Here is a 17,349-nt window from a genome sequence, read left to right as displayed (position 1 = left end):
ATGTTGCCCTCCAGGGGCTGACATAAGGAGAATAAGGGACTTACTCCTACTACAAGGAACACCTGTAGAAATTCTTCTGTAGCTCAGATAATAGGAGCTTGTGCTTTAGAGAAAAATGGTTAGAGTTCTAGTCTCAGCTCCCTAACAGATGTGTGAGAAATATATAGCACTCATCCCTGTTGTCCGAAGATGTACATTTAAATTAATAGGAGGTACATTTTCTGATAAAATTCTGTCTGACATCTATACCAAAGGCAAATCAGGCTCTTGTTCTGAAGCAGAAGGCTGATAATGATCAGAATATAATAGGAACAATCGCTCATGGTAAGGGAACAGTTTTGGGAGACTAACATAACTGGTGCAGACAGATATGCCTAACTAATCTCACACGCAGTATAGCTGGATGGTGTTGAAGCAAAAACATGCCCAGGTCAGCCAAAGAGTTGCTAAGCACACACACAACCCTCGGAAGTAAGTGCAAGACAATCACAAAAAGTATCAGCAGCAAGCAGTGACCCTGCTCATTCTCTCAATCCTACACATGGGAGGATGCTTCTTTCTCCAGCTGGCTACGTGAAACTACCCTCCTGGATGGCATCAGCTGTTGACTACCAGGTTAGGGTCTAGACCTCAGCATCAGCACAAATCAGTAAGGAAGGGTTTATATGCTACATAGAGTTTTACATTTATTGCAACCACAGTCAACTTCACCCACTTCAGTGGATTTAAATGTATCTTTCCTGACAAGTATTTATTTCCCCCCTTCATAATATGCAATTCTGAACAAATGCTGCCTTAAGCTCCTTTTTTTGTCAAAGCCAAAAAAATTATGTGAGAGACTTCTCATATGGTGTATGCAGCATTATCTTCCTTTACCCAGGAAAGAGAGGTTAGACACTTTATCAGGCAATGTCCTGGTAATAAGAGATGGCATGGAGCCCATATGTAATGCAGGCAAAGGTTATTTTCCAGAAATGCCCTATTACAGAACATGCTGACATTTTATGGAGATTATTAGAAATGCATGAATTGTGAACATGAAATGTCAACTGAGACATTAAGAAAGAGCAACTATGTACTCGTTCTAGAAGTAAAATAAAAACTCTTTCCTCTTATTATTCCCTGATCCAGTAATAGGTCGTATGTAGCTGGTTTGCTTTATTTAGTAGCCACCAATCTGTTCACTAAACAAATGAAACAAACAAACAAACAAAAAACGTCGATGTTTTCCAACCAAACATATTTAAATGCCCTCCAACGTGTAATGATGTATATTTTGAAAACTCTAGCTCATACACAAAGTCATAGATTTTGAATTTTAAACAGACTATGTATCAACCCAAAACCATTCTAAGAAAATGACATCTTCATTCAGTTTTGGAATTGCTCCCAAAATAATTGCGGACTAAGATTCAATGTGAAAAATGATGTGCAGATTTATGAGGGGGAAAATAGTAGTTTTTGTGTGTGGCAGTATTAGAATTGTCTACGTAATTATCCTAGCAGATATAATTGATGGTGTATGTATATCTCTAAACAGATTGTCAAATATATTCATATGCACAGTATTTGATATAATGTAAAAGCTTTTCACTAAAAAACATTTTACTTGCCACAACTATTTTTTACATAGAAAGGAGATATTTAAGGAATCATTAAGCATCTATATTGTTAAGTACTCAAAAGTTAAGGAATTCCAAATTTAAAGTTGTATGCACATTCAGCCTTAAATCTGCTCCTTGGCATATGTTTTGTGATATCTGGAACAAAATTGTAATGTGATTATGTGCCTGGGGGCCTAAATCCCATTTTCAAAAGGGATTTAGGTACTCCAAAACCTACCACTCATTGAAAGTCTGTGGGGCTTATGCTCATAAGTCACTTTTTAAAACCAGATTTATGTTCCCAATGTTCTTTTGAAATTTTAACCCTTAGTTAATGGGGCTTGAGTGCCTAAACATTTAAGCACTTTTGAAAATGTCACCCTGTCTGTAATTCAGGATAACATATTTCTCAAATTATACAATGTCTGATTTTTCCCTGCAGCTTTGGATATCTATGTGTAATATGTTCTATTACTGTGTGAATGAGGAGGAGAAATCCTATGATTTGGAGAGAAAGGGAGATATATTTAAAATACTCTGATAGGGAAAAAAAAGTAGAGGCATATTACAATATGTATGATGTATATGTCACTCCCCTCATTCTTCTCTTCTGCAGACTAAACAAAAATAAGGGAAATAGTAGTGTTGGGGACAAAAATAATCTTTATTAGGTCCAGGTACTACAAAAATAGTAGTGTTGAGGAGACACACACACAGGTGTAACTAAAGCTATCACTAGCACTCCAACTATAATTAGAATCAGACAAATTGAATCTTCTGTATATCTTATGGGATGCATTAGTAAACAATACATTAAAAGTGCATGTTGAACATGGGAATAAGACTAGAAAATATGATATATGAGTAATGTGGCTAAGTTAAAACAGAGAGAAAATGTGACTTTGGGAATTTTCTGACATTTGTGAACTTGGTTTCAAAATTTACTGTTGCATTAATTATAGATTAGTTTTGTTTTATTGCATTTAATTTCCCTGGGCTGTTGGGTTGAGTTTGGTTTTAAAAGGGAGATGTTACAATCCAAAGCTATGTGGCTTGTCCAGCTCTAAAGATCTTGTGAATTCCTTCCTCTAACTGGCTTATACATTCTTTCATTTAGAGCTACTTGATTTGCCACACTCACAAGGTACACCACCACTCAGACTGAAGCTGTTAAGTTTTCTAAATTTACAACCTCAGCTAATGAAGCAGGAGTGCAGAGTAAGTCGTGTAACCAAACAATTGTGACATGCATTATCTATGCATGGATGTGCATCACAACCATCTTTAAGTGCACAACAAATAGCTTCATTAATTTTTCTTATTGAACTTGCTCAATCCCTAACTTCCAGTTTTCAGATTTAAAGTGAATGAGGCTCATGGGTTATTTAAGTTTCAAAGGTTCAGCTTTGTGGAGTTGTCCCTGTAGGAGGGAGGTAATGAAAATAAAAAAGGAAGTCAGAGTTTATTTTCACAATGGGAAACACACATTTGTCACCTTCCTTTACTTCCAAAAGAAATGAAATTTAAATTGTATGGACCAGATTCTCAGCTGTGCCCAGGGCAGCCGCAAAGGAGGCAGCTGCGCCACTCTGGCCCTGAGGCTGGCTGCAACCTCAAGGCTTTTCAAACTATACCATCTGGTGACAATCCCTGAGTGGGCCATTAACTAACCAGGATAGCTGGAATGTGTTCCGACTACAGCCTCAATATGTCCCCAACACCTGCAGGTAGTGGCATAGGAACTGACTCTGCTTGCTTTAAACTGGCTAGTCACTGTCCCATGCAAAAAATCCTCCAGCAAGGCAGCCCTGGTTGCATTCTGCTCCTCCGGTGCACAGGGAGTGGAGCAGGACAGATAATCTGGTCCTAGCCTCGACACCAAAAAAACTCACTATGGGCAGAGATGAAGCATGGAAAATTGCCACATACAAAAAAGATGAAAATCGTTTGAAATAATTGAGTGTATGAAAATAGGTGGCTAGAATGGTAACTATTGACAACCTCAATCACAGCAGATGAGAATGGCTCTACCATAATTCATGGATTCCAAGGCCTGAATGGACCATTGTGATCATCTAGTCCGACGTCCTCTATAACACAGACCACAGAACTTCCCCTAAATGCTGAACTACAGCATATCTTTTAAAAAAAGCATCCAAATTTGATTTAAAAATTGCCAGTGATGGAGAATTGACCATAGCCTTAGTAAATTAACCATTGGAACAATTAACCTCATTGTTAAAAATCTAGGCCTTATTTCCAGTCTGAATTTGTCTAGCTTCAACTTCCAGCCAGTGGACTGAAGAGCCCATTATAACATATTTGCTGCCCATGTCTATACTGACAGAGTGTGATCATGTCACCCCATAATCTACCCTTTGTTAAAATCAATAGATTGAGCTCCTTGAATCTATCACTATAAGGTAGGCTTTATAATCTTTTAATCATTCTTGTGGCTCTTTTCTGAAACTGCTCCAGTTTTTCAACATTCTTCTTAAATTGTGGACACCAGAACTGGACACAGTATTCCAGCAGTGGTTGTACTAGTGCCAAATGCAAAGATAAAATAACCTCTCTACTACTGCTCAAGATTCCCCTGTTTATGCATCTCACGATCTCATTAGCTCTTTTGGTCACAGAGTCACACTGGGAACTCGTGTTCAGCTGATTATCCACAAGGACCCACCATTTTTTTTTCAGAGTCACTGCTTCCCCAGAAAGAGATCCCCATCCTGTAAGTATGGCCTACATTCTTTGTTCCTAGATGTATACATTTACATTTAGCTTTATTCAAATGCATAGTGTTTGCTAAAAGCAAAATTTTTTGTCTACAACAAGCAGTAGCATTTAAGAACACCTATAAATGTGTACAAATAATGTTTTATAAATGTGAAGTACACTGCTTCTTGAGGTGAAATTTGAGTTTATTTTACTCACTCAGTGGGTGCAGGTCGTCTGACATTTGCAAATGATTAAAAAATCTGAATATGTAAAATATACAGTATTTACCACATTACATATTCAATTACATTTGTGTGTGCTGCTTGTGAGTTTTGATTCAAGAGTGTGGGTTATGTACCTGTGAATTTCCTTCAATGGGCTGACCTGCAAGAAGGTAATGAGCTACAGTTAGGGTTGTTGTAAGCACATTACTTTGCATTTTTGCCATTCTAGGTGGATTTAAGTTCTGGCTCTCATGAAAGAATCTGCTCAGGAGTATACACAAATGATCATAATGAATTTTAGAGCTAGGCTAGTTTAGATTAGATGGTGGTCTAATACATGGATAAGAGACGTGGCCATATTTATACTAGATTTCTTAGAGTTTAAAGCCAGAAGATACCATTAGAGCATCTATAGTCTGATCTCCTGTATATCACAGGTCATTACATTTCACCCTGATACTTTATGCTGAGTGCAAGGAGATTAGACAAGCTTCTCTGATCCTCCTCAGAGAAATGACAACCCCTCCCATTCTTCTGCACCCCATCTCTATCTGTGGCCAATCTCTGATGCTTCAGAGGCAGGTCAAAAAACAAACAAACTCATAATACATCTGGCCAATTGTGCCTGGTCCGGGAGAGGAATTCCTTCCTGGTCAAATGGCTGAAGCTCTGCATCATGAGATTTATTATAGTCAGTGTCTTAATTCAGAGCATTACCAATGGATCTCTCTTGCTGTCAGTGCTTTTTTATCATGGACTGCTGCAATCCCACCCTAGAGATATTACAGTAGTTAATGGAAATAATGTGAGATGGATTCAGTCCTTCCTACCAGGCCATTCCCAGAATAATGACAGACAACTGCTCCTTTAACTCCATGTGCCAGAGGGCTGTATTCTCTCTCCCATCATATTTAACATGTATATGAAGCCATTGGGAAGCACTTCCAGATATCATCAATTCAAGACAACACCCATCTGAACATCTCCTTCACATCTAATGCTAACAGACCTGTCTCCCAGTTATACCAGTGTCTCACTAAATCGGGGCACAGGTGATAAAGCAGTTAGCTTAAGCTGAACCCAGGCATCACTGAGTTGATTTGGAGGGAAGAAATGACACTTTTCTACTTTAATTAAAAAGATAATAGCAGATTTTTCATTAAATTCTGCAGACTTTTAGAGAGGAAGTTCCTAAAATTATAAACTGTAACAAATACCATTTCATTTAATAAACCCATAATGTACTTTCCTGAAAGAATATTTGTCAGATTTAATCATTCAAATGTTTCAATTGAATTTTAACTTCATAAATCCAGTGAACTTTCAAGCAAATTCAAGAAAATATATCACTCAACTATCACAAAAACATGCAGTAACACAAATATAATGGCAGCAGTGCATAGCAGGATTGACTTGAGACATCAATGGCACTCAAGCCTGTAGTGTAAAAAACGTCCAGTAGGGACATCAAAATCCACAGCAGACATTGAAGTATTAAAGCCTGCTCATATCAAACGTTACATTAGACTTCTAGCATCATTACAGCTGTCAGAGCCATATCTTATTTTGAGAACTCACCTGCATTTCTTGGTGGTTAGGAATGCTAGTGATTGCTCATAAAAAAACCCTCCACAACACTCAAACAGACCAAAAAAAAAAAAAAAAACCCAGCTGCATCTGAAAAATAAACTTGACTTTTCTTAGACTGGCCAACTTGCATCCAAATGCATTATGCCTATGTACCAGCATTAATATCACTTTGATAACAGGACTCTTTGTTCTGTTCCACTGAAGAGGCCTCCTTCATTACAACTGCTCCATTGAAGAATAGACAGTTTACTGCTATAGGAACACTCCCCTTAATGTTTTCTATTGAAATGTACTTTTAAATGGTTTTAAAGCATCAAGAAATAAAACTAAGATAAGCTACAAGTTAACAAGCCTGGATTGCATTTCTTACTTAGAACGCTTTAGTGCAGCGAGTGAACTCTCTCTACAGCATAGAACACACAATCCAAGCAGCACACATTCCATTACAGGGGAGTCCTCTAGGAAATGCCTATTTTCTTCTTTCAGTTGCTTCCCCCAGTTCTTTGGTCTCCACAGTTCAACAATCGTCTTTCCACCTGCACGGCACAGGATGTAGCTCTGTTCAGAGCCACTGCTCCAAGCAGGAGTCACTTTCTCTGCCCTTTGCCATTCCATGGCGTTTGGGATGAATTTTACACCTGGTCATCTACATGGTACCATAAAGTTTATGCAGGAGCCCACAAGGCCAGCTTCTCAGAACCCCCACAAAAAATAATGAAAGAGGCACCTAGTCTGGGGAGAGCCAACCAACTAGTCTAGAACCCTCAGTGGTTTCCCTAGCAATCATGCAGTAGGAAGTGAAACCCTATCATTCTTTGTGACTTTTGGGGTCACTACTTTCCCTTGTATAGTTCAGATATATCACAGCATGTGAGGCAGTGGTCCCTGCCTATTGCCCTATTGTGAGAGCAGTAGGTCGGCTACTTTACGGGAAACAAGAGCCTTGCATGACACCTCACGCAGGATGAAAATAAAAGATGAGGGGAATAATGAGGCTGTTCCCTTTGGCCCCATGAAATGGCAGGAGAGGGAGAAGAACCACCAGCCTCCCCTTCTGAAGGCAGCTGCGGGTACCCAGGGGTTTCTTGAGGAAGAGGAGGAAAGAAGGCCATGGGCTAGTTGGCTCAGAGGAGAATACTGTAGTGAGATACATGTCTCTGAAACTGCTTTCATTCAGGTTTGCAATGCAAAACAAACTCAAAGTCTCCATTTCAGCGGTTTTAGGATTCACTGTAAACACTTCAATGTCTATCCACAACCTTGCTAACCAGCACATGGTACCCAATCATCCTCTGGTGGTTGTCTATATTTTGTTAAACACATTCTATGTTCCAATTAAGTTTTCACTGCAGTGTGTCAACATTTTTATCAGAAAGGTGTTTTTTGTTCAAACTATACAATTATTTTCACAAAATTGTTTTTAATGAAAAAATAAAATTGTGCTGATTCAATTCCAAATGAAAAATTTCAATTAGCTTTGAACTGAAAAGAAAAGTTTTTAATTTGCATTCCCTTCTACTTCTTTCTCTCCCATTTTTCTTTTCCCACTAACTCCTTTTCAGAGAAGAAAGGGGAGAAAAGGAGGAAAAGATAGCTAAAATAAAACCCAAACCAAAAATGCTTTAATTTCAGTTCAAATCAAATCAAAATGTTGACATTTTTCCATGGAAATTGCCACTTTCAACCAGTTCTACTTTACTTAATTGAACCCTTCCCCCCACACTATATTTATTTGTATTGTCCTTCTCAGAGGCTAGATTTTCCAGTAATCTCTTTTGTAGGTCCTTGCTCATTTTGGACCTGATTCTGTGAGGCGTGGTGTAACTTTAATGGGAATTTCCAGAATCATGATGTTTGAGAACCGCATCCTGAAGTGAACTGGGCCATGTTACTTTGTTATGTTATGTTTTATTTATATTTTGTTTGATGTCTAGAGGTTATCAATCACAGGAAGGTGATAAAATACAGTAATATCTCTTCACATAGATTTTGTATTAAATTTTATATTTATTACTGATTGGCATATTCAACTTTTACATATGCAGTATGTTTTCTCTAAACAGTATTTTCTACATCTCTATTTTCCCAGCATTTTGCCAAATCTGATTGCTTTATTACTTCCCACATTTCTTGAAAGTTTGCCATTTCCAAACTGAATGTCTTTCTCCTGCCACTTTTTAGCTTTTACATAAGACTGCTCATTGTTTCTGAAAACTTTCTCCATCTGTGTGTTCACCCTCTACTTTACTTAATACCAGTTCTGAGAATGAGATTCTTTGACGGTGGATGTAGCTATTAAATTAGAAAGCATGGTAGACCAGGTCCACAAATTTAATGCAATCCCTATTTCTTCCAATACATATGTTCTAGAAAATTGAACTCTTATGTGAATGCTGTTCCCATTCCTACACAGGATTTCAACTTGTGGCTAAAATGTAATGCCACTGTATTGGCTATAACGGAATTCTAATTGAAATGAAGATTGTTAAATAACATGTCACTATTTCATTAAACTCCTTTCATTCACACTTTGAAAGAATTGCAAATTATTTCAACAATACTTATCTCACTTCTATCCAAGGGAGTGGATGGATGGACACACCAAAACATTACATAGACCAGTGGTTTTCAAACTTTTAACATTTTTGGAACCCTACAAAATTTCAAACGGAGGTGCAGACTCCTTTGGAAATCTAAGGCCTGGTTTACACTGAGGAAAGTCGATCTAAGTTATGCTAGTTAAGTTACATTAGTAACATAATTTAAGTTGACATCGCTTAGATCAATTTACAGCGGTGTCTACACCATGTTATGTTGACGGGAGACACTTCCCCATAAAAGAGCAATAGAGAGGTCCTCCAAGCTGCATAGAGCAGTTGCAGGGAGCAGCCAATCAGGGCCCAGCAGGCTCGTATGAAAGGAGCTGCAGAGTCAGACTGAGTTCAGTTTGCTAGCAGGGACCAGGGGAGCAAGAGGTGCTTCTGGCTGGCTGAAGGGGCTGCAAGGGTCAAAGCAGCCAGCTACTGGCAGGGACTGGGAGAGCAAGGAAGGAGCTTCTGGCTGGCTGTTGGGACTCAACTAAGATGGGCTACAGGGAAGTGACCCAGGGAAATGTACAGTGGCAATTAGTAAAGCATCACGAGGCTGCTATACTCAAAGGGTCCCTGGGTTGAGACTTGGAGCAGTGGGTTGGACTGAGTCCCCCCACCAGCCACTGGGGAAAAGTGACTATTCCCTAAGGAAGGGAATTAGACTCTGGCACCTAAGGCATGTGGGCTCCACTGGGACTGACTCAGCAGGAAGCTGTGGTCAGTGAACTGAGTCCAAGAGGGGTGGCTCAGCAGGAAATCAGGTCACTGAGGACTCAAGTAGAGGCAAGGAGTCACCAGGGAAGAAGCCCTTGTGCACTGCTCAGTTCCACAGTAGGAGTCTAGTCGGACCAAATGAGGGTACCATGATGGTTAAAGACTGAGCCCAGGAAGAACTGCAGGACATTGGGGACATTTTGGATTATGTATACCAGATGGGGTTTGTTTGGTTTGCACACTGACAAGTACAGTGACCCACAGGGCGGGGTACTGCGAGTGGAAGAAATTGAGAAAAAACTGCAGTCACACACACACTCAACTGGGTTGCTTGTGAGAGGTGTGTGTACCCCATTATACCTCATTATTCCTAAACGCTTCCTGATAGCCTAAATTTTCATTTAATCAGTTTAATTCCATCATCTTTTAGTCAATACCATGTCATTTGTAACTATAATACAGCCCTTCCTCTGTCTTACTGAACTTGACCACTTATGATGTCATAATTTCACAAGTTCTCTAGTCACTATAGAATTTTCCAACATAAAGAAGAGCAGAATTATTCAGTGCAAAAAGCGAACAAAAAAAGGAAGATTTTTATTTGTAAACACTCACATGCACACACGTTGTAAAGAATCCAAAAAGGGAATGTTCCACCCACCTAACCACTTTTAGCTTTCTAGCTTTTCTCTTTTGGAGTCTGCAGGCTAAGACATTAGCACAAGGAAATGTGTGAACATCAACTTTCAGCTGAAGATTATGCTAAATCTCAAGTTTAGTTATGAACACAGAACAGAATAGATTTCTTTTCCAAATCTTGGTACCAACAAAGTTCATAAAATATCTGCCGTCACAAGCAATGACTTCCACTCCCGCTTCTATTGGTTTTGTCTTTAAAAATAAAAGCCACAAAACCATTACTCTGCACAGAGAGCTGCCTGTGTTTGCATTCCTGCTTGTTATTGGTAGATCCCTGTAACTATTAGATGTCTGACGTCCACTTCAGTCAAGGCTTATTGTCAGCCCTAGCTGTGTAAAGTCTAATTTAGACCATGATCCTGCAAACACGTACTCACATGCTTAACTTTAAGCATGTGCATAGGTCCATTGAAGCCAAAAGGACCACACATAAGCATATACTTAACTTAAGCCTAAGTATTTGCAGGATCACGGTTTTAGATGGTATATGGTGTACCTTTGAAGTGTATGTAAAGCACAATGCAGAGATTTGGCATTATGTAGATAATGTTGCCATCTTATCACACATAAAGGCACAAATATACAAGCAGGCAGTTGCTACATCAAAGATCTAACAATCTAAGGAAATGGGCAACATGGGAAGGATGGGAGACCGGGAAATACATTTGTGTGTGTGTGTGTGTGTGTGTGTGTGTGTGTGTGTGTGTGTGTGTGTGTATATATATATATGAGCTTCAAATTAGTCCTGTGCCTTGATTAACTTGTCCATTTAAACACCTGTTTTCAGATTCCATGGGCATAAGTTTTCAAGTCTCTTAAGCATTTAGGAATTTAAATCTCATTGAAAGTCAATGTGACTTAGGCATCTCAGTCTCTAAGACACTTTTGAACATTTTACCCTGCATCTTCTAAGGGAAGGAGCTCCATCTGGAAGCCAGGAAATCCCAGTGCTAATCATGATCCTGGCTCTGGCACTGATTCATGGTGTGGCTTTGGGTAAGTCACTCAACCTTCTTCACCAGTGTCCCCATCAGTAGAAAGAGACAATACTGCCTACCTGTTTCAGAGTGTTGTCATGAAGATTAACTAGTTAATGTTTTAACTGCACTTAGAAAATATCAACTGCTATAATTGATAAATACAGCCATTTGTACATAGCAATGTTATGGGACTGAACTGATATGTTTCTAACACAGAAAATTATTTGGATCAGTGTAAAGGAATTCTGTCTCATCAATGTCAGAGAGGAAAAGGGGACAAAATGGAAAGAAGGGTAAGGAAAAGAAAATCAGATTCTGATGCTCTTTTTCTGGCAGTAATGCAATGCCCCAGGCTAAGCCACTGCAGAGTGAGGTCTTGTCTACACGTAAAATGCTGCAGCTATGCAGCTGGACTGCTGTAGCGCTTCAGTGAGACACAACCTATGCTGATGAGAGGGCTTCTCCCATTGATGTACATACTCCACCTCCCCGGGAGGCTGTGGCTATGTCAATGGGAAAAGCTCTCCCATCAGTGTAGCACTGACTACACCAGGAGTTGGGTTGGTACAACTGTTTCGCTCCGGGGTGTGGATTTCTCACGCCTCTGAGTGATGTAGTTATACCAACCTAAGTTGCTAAGGTAGACGAAGCCTGAGTGACTATTTCACATTTCAAGCTACTACACTTTCCATAGACTTGAAAAGCAGATGGAAGTTATGATGCACATTTTCTGACCCTACAGGTACTTTCTGCAAAGAAATCTTTTTATTTTTCCTGCCATAGAGAGGTACCATGAATGTTTACCATGTTCTCTGTAGTTTGCAATAATTTTCTTAGCTTAAAACTGTCATTAGTAAAAAAAAAAAAAGTGATGCTAAAGCAAGTAGATTGTAAAGGAGAAAACCAGCTGTGACTTGCCTTATGTTATATTCACAAAGCAGAAATGTCTAGTAGGTATTAGTTTGTAACTTAAATATGAAATTATGAGTGCATCTGTCATACATATAGTATCTTGTCACTCTATCACTATTTTGTAAGGTAGCCTGAGGGTATTGGCTATTGGCTTCTACAGTACAAGTATAAAATATGGGTTGTCATTAATGATGAGGATGATAATTATATTGGAGGTGATTTATTTGTATGCATGGTGATGAAATGTAAACACTTTGTATTAGTGTCTTTCCTTTTACTTATTTGTGTGTGTGACTGGATATGGATTCACAGCTCTGGAATCATAAATCTTTATCTGCACTACAGCTTTTGCACTTTGTCATACCTGCGATTGCGTACAATCCCTTTCTTTTCTAACTTTTACATCTTGACAAGCATATCAACAAAAGGGAATTCTTCTCTCTTGTGTGAGGAATGTTCATGTAGAAAATTCATTTGGTTCTTATAATTCTAACCTTTGTGATTTTCTAAATTGCTTTGATTTCTTGTAGTTGTACCTTGACAATAGCCTTTCATAGTAATAGAGTCCTGTCACAGCAATTAGGATAGTGAATTATTGCTGAATTGAATCAGAGAGAGCTTGTGTTAGTAATGGGAGGATGGGAGTTGGGCTAGGCAATGTTAAGATGTCTTTTGCCTGAATAGAACATTTTCATATCAAAGTTAAAAGTGAAAAGGTAGAACATATTGCACAAACTGGATTTATTCAGTGAAACCCTAGCTACAGTGAAGTCAAAGGGAGTATTGCTATTGACTTTAAAAAGGCCAAGATTTCACCTATTGTATTCTGGTGTGCTATGAAATACATAGGGCAGCCAGGGATGGCCACAGTACAGGAATGGCCCAGCCACACCCTCCTTCTTACAACTGTACTCCCTATTCCAGCCACGGGTGTGGGGGAGGTCATGAGAGCACCTACAGGAGCCTTCTACTCTAAACCAGCTTTTGTACAGCTTTGCAACAATGGAGTGGAGAAAATATCAGGAAATTCCTATGACAGATAATTTCTCCATGTAACAGCAGAACAATAATGTTGATGTAGCAAAATTACACTATGACAAAATTGAAGCTCTCATCAGTATTACTTCTTTGTAATTTATGTTGCACCATTGAACTGAATGTTAAGAGCAAGGAGAATGGCACAATTTAGGTGTATCTAAATCAAATAATCATATTCATTACATTTCTATAGTAAAATTAAACTGTTTTCCTATGCAACCTTTTCCCCCATTCATCAACATTCAATTGAGATGAGTTAAAGTAGCACATTTTGGATCTGGAGTGACAAATTTCCCTAAATTTCAAGAAGATTGGGATCTGGTGTTCCAAGTTGGGTCCACCTATACTGTCTGCTCTAAAGTTCCCATCATTACATCCCCTCTCTTCATGCCTTCATTGCTTTACACCTCTACTTTTAACACATTGCCAATATTCAGTTTTGTTTTTTGCATCCATTCTTACTTCAAGAGTCTTTTATGTTTCTTTCACGTATCATTCTCCCCGCCCCTTTTTTATTCTATATGTTTTCTGATTGCTTTGTCTTTAAAGTAGTTCTGCAGTCAGGAGTCACAGGTGTTGCATCTTCCCATCTTATTCCATTTATGCATCACAAGGGGGGTTTAGTCTTTAATGTACTTCTTGAATTATGTGACTAAGAAGTGTGAAAGTACATTCTTCAGATTACATCCCTTCTGATTTCTTCTGCCTGACCTGTCTCCTAGTTATCAGATTTTATACTCTTTGTTCTGTGCAGTCATCTTTCTGTCATCTCAGTGATGTATGACTTGGGTGTTTTACATTAAAAACACCTTTGTTGCTTTCCATTCTTCTTTCTTCTGCTTTCTGAAATTATTTTCTTCTTCTTCTTCCATGAGGGGTGAAGATGACAGGAGGATGTTTCACTCCTTTATATCATCATTTTGTAATGACCCCCAGAAAATAGCTAGAGCACTGTTTAAATTATCTGGGAATAAAAGAAAATGTCAAACTCCTAGTGCTACGGAATGTTGAAAGAACCTTTGCAAAAAAACACCCCAACTAAAGAACACATTGGAATCTCATATAGCTATGTTACACTATACTCTAAAAAAGCCACACACATACACTTAAAAGAATGGACATTGCAGAAACTTCACAACCATAACCACCTTAATCCTTCCTGTTAAAGAGAACAGCAAGAAACACTGAGACAGCCTCATCTGTCTATAATTTCATAAATGCCAAGGACAGAAGGGACCCATTGTGATCAGCTAATCTGACCTTGTGTATAACACAGGCCATAGAAATCCCCAAAATAATTCCAAAAGCAGATATTTTAGAAAAACATCCCGTTTTGATTTTAAAATTGCCAGTGATGGAGAATCTACCACACCATTGGTAAATGGCTCCAATGTCAAAAATGTACATCTTATTTCCAGTCTGAATCTGTCTAGTTTCATCTTCTAATCATTAGGTCATGTTATAACTTTCTCTGCTAGACTGAAGAACCCATTATGAAATATTTGTTCTCTGTGTATATCTATGAACACAAATTCAATCTCTTTGGTATTACTGAAACCTAATAAGATAATTCCCTAATAAAATCAACAATTATAACATGTTTAGGAAGGATCAATTGGGCAAAAGGAGAGAGGGAGTGGCACTCTTTCAAAAATGGCATTATCTGTTTCGAAATAACTGATTTTGAATGTTTATGGGGCAATGTCCTAACACATAAAGCACAAGGTGGTGTATTAGTTGGTGACAGCTATAGATCGCCATGTTAGGGAACAGGAGAAAAAAAAAGATGTGTGATCATGGTGGACTTCAGTTTGAGTGACATATGCTAGAGGTCTCATACTGCCAGTACTAAAACCTTCTTAGAATTGTTAAACATTATAGATGACAAGTTCCTAACTCAAAAAGTGTTGTATTCAACAATGAGGAATTCTTTATTAGACCTCATAAGATAATGAGGAGCTATCACAGAACTAAAAATTAATTGTTGCTTAGGATACATGATCATGATTTTGATCATATTTATAAAGTGCATACAAAATAAAGTCCAGATCTGTTATATATATACACGTGGTTGTTTAAAAATGTCCAATTTCACAAAGCTGAAAGCAATTACGAGTCAAATCAGCTGGGAGAAAGAATTCAATCTGAAAAATGTGAATGAGAACTGGGAATTATTTTAGAACACTTTGCTAGATGCCCTGGAAGAAAACATAAAATCATCATCAAAGTTTACAAATGACACTAAAACTGGGGGAGTGATAAATAATGAAGAGGACAGGTCACTGATACAGAGTACTCTATATTGCTTGGTAAGCTAGACACAAGCAAATAGTATGCATTTTAATATGGCTAAATGTAAGAATATACTTCTAGGATCAAAGAATGTAGTCCACACTTACAGGATGGGGGACTCTATCCTGGGAAGCCGTGTCTCTGAAAAAGAATAGGAGGTCATGGTGAATAATCAGCTGAACAGGAGTTCTCAGTGTGATACTGTGGCCAACAGGGCTAATGCAATCCTTGGTGCATAAACAGGGGAATCTCAAGTAGGAGTAGAGATGTCAATTTACTCTGTATTTATGGTTAAGGTTAAGAGGTGACTTGATTACAACTTGTAAGTACCTACATGGGGAACAAATATTTGATAGTACATCTGTACCTCGATATAATGCTGTCCTCGGGAGCCAAAAAATCTTACCGCATTATTGGTGAAACTGCGTTATATCGAACTTGCTTTGATCCGCCGGAGTGCGCAGCCTCGCCCCCCCCGGAGCACTGCTTTACCGCATTATATCACTATTCGTGTTATATTGGGTCTCGTTATATCGGAGTAGAGGTGTACAGAGATGCTTATCACCAGAGTCAAGATAAAGAGAATATCTTACTCTCAATTATACAGAGTAATATTGTCAAAAGTGCCTATGTCATTCAAAAACTCCTCACTCCTTATTGCTTTATTCGTGTTTTTGAGGGTCTATACCAATTCTTATTCAATCTCTTAAAGATTTATGGTTATGGTTATCACTAAGTTTACTCAATTTTAGTTTCTTGCAGGCTTTTTATCACTTTCAGTTTTTCCATTAAGTTTTTCACTAGGTCCCATAATGGTACCCGTACCATTCCTCAGCCTATAAATTGCTGCTGCTGTTATTTCAGAGTTGATTTTTGTGGATATGGTTTCACACCACTTTAAACATGTTCTTCTATACTATTTTTTTCATATTGACTCTTTGCTCTATGTATACTTGATATTGCTAGCAAACCCAAAATCATTTGCAAGTCAAACTCCACAACCTGAAGCTCTGCATTCGCTGTTGTCTTTATAAACACAATTCAATTTGCATTTGCCACATGCTTGCAGTTTTTCTACTGTTACTCATCTAAAGCCAGAGCTTGTAAAAGATTCTACTTCTATTGCTCCTTGCAGAAATAACTGCCTGAATCATCTATTTACTTTCCATTTCTTTGTAGTTTCTTTAATTTCTCCTCTTTCAATTGTGCATTTTGTCACATTTCCTTCAAAGCCTGATTTGCCTCGAGCTGGTCCATTTTAAGTCCTGATTTTGACACCATGTCTTTGTTTCTGGTTTACCTAGCAAAGAAAAAGATACTTTGGACTTGTTTTTTAATATATATTCTTTTATCACGTAAACAGGAGGAATAAACAGCCTGTGCTTTCCTGTATTTTTTTATAGCAGGCCACATGGTAAACTGCCCACATGAACACTAGGTCTTCATCTGGGGTTCTAGTAAAACAGTCCCCCCTTTCCTTCCAAGTAGCCTCTTTGTTAACTAGAGTACCTAATTTAAAGATTTTACCAGAGTGATGCAAAAGTAATGAGATTTTCTTTGCATTTTTATGAAAAATTGCACCATACTGATCTGGATAATTTCACAATCAAGAAACTTACATTTTTTTAAAGTCAGAATTTAATTGAAATGGGAGCCTTCACACCAAAATCATATAAAAACACAATTTCCACATGCTTATCATCCAACTCGATTATCATCTAAAAAACATTTCATATCAGGAGCATTCACGCTGGCACTGCAATAATATTGGCAAAGGGCTCATGGGTGCCAAATAAAATCTTATAGCCAAAATATGCACTAACTACAACTGCCAGATGTTATGACTCCAGGAGACACACAGAGGGATTAACAACAACTGCCCCAGATACTTGGGATGAACTTGGCCATCAAAAGACCACATGAGCAATACGGCATTTTTTTTAATGTTGTCATCAACACAGCATCTATGACAGATAATAATGAC

Source organism: Trachemys scripta, chromosome 3, assembly GCF_013100865.1.
Source record: "Trachemys scripta elegans isolate TJP31775 chromosome 3, CAS_Tse_1.0, whole genome shotgun sequence".
NCBI lineage: Eukaryota > Metazoa > Chordata > Testudines > Emydidae > Trachemys > Trachemys scripta.
The sequence above is the reverse complement of the archived record's forward strand: the minus strand, read 5'-3'. Positions refer to the sequence as shown.